Below are 1,065 nucleotides of genomic sequence, written 5' to 3'. Positions count from 1 at the left end.
TTCCTCCCTCCTCCTCCTCCTCTCAGATCAGCTCTCTTCACTGATGTATAAAAACAGAGGGATAGGGGCACCCGGGTGGCTCAGTGGGTTAAAGCCTTGGCCTTCAGCTCAGGTCATGATCCCAGGGTCCTGGGGTCGAGCCCCGCATCGGGCTTTCTGCTCAGCGGCGAGCCTGCTTCCCCCTCTCTCTGCCCATTTGTAAGCTCTCTGTCAAGTAAATAAATAAATCTTAAAAGAAAAAAAAAAGGGATAATTGACGTTGCTTCTCTCTCTTTAAAAAAAAATATTTTATTTATTTGTTTGGCAGAGAGAGGGAGAGCACAAGCAGGGGGAGCAGGAGAGGAACAGGCTCCCCACTGAGCAGGGAGCCCGGCGCAGGACTCCATCCCAGGACACTTCACCAACTGAACCACCGCTTCTCTTTCTCACCGTGTTTCACTTTCCACCTTCCTTTCTGGTAACGCCTGCTCTGGTCCTTGGGCTCTCGTTTCTCTTCCCTTCAGCTCCAGCTCCAGGTCCCCAGCCCCAGGCACCCTGGCTGAGCCCTCAGGGTCTCTCCTTTTCTTCCTCCTAGGTGCTCGCCCCCGCCCACGCTGCCTGCACCTCCTCGGTGCTCCCCTTTCCCTGTCCTGCCAGTCCCTCTTCCCGGTGTCTCGGGGGTCCTTTCTCCTCCCCTTTGCTGAGTGGAGCAGTGCAACCAGATCCGCACCCCTCCCCCACTTCCTGTCCTGTCTTCTCCTGCCCCCCCTCCCCCCCTCCACTTCCTCCCCCACCTCTGCTCCTCTACTGTCTTTTCTTTCTCACCCTCAATGATGTCCTCTAACACACTTCCTCTCCCCAGGGTCCCTGTCCTCTGCCACCTCTGGCTCCCAGGCCTCCTCTGCAGTGGCCTTGGGTGGGATGTGGGGCTGTCGCGTAATTCCTGGACCCTCAACGCCTTCCTTTCCAGCAGAGCTCCTGCAGAGGGGGCGACCTTACCCAGGCTGAACCTGGGGAGGGCCACAGGACCTCAGCCCCTGGGCCTGATTTCACTGTCCCCAGGAAGGCCCTGGAACTCTGCCAGCC

Source organism: Mustela nivalis, assembly GCF_964662115.1.
Source record: "Mustela nivalis genome assembly, chromosome: 1".
Taxonomy (NCBI): Eukaryota; Metazoa; Chordata; class Mammalia; order Carnivora; family Mustelidae; genus Mustela; species Mustela nivalis.
The sequence above is the reverse complement of the archived record's forward strand: the minus strand, read 5'-3'. Positions refer to the sequence as shown.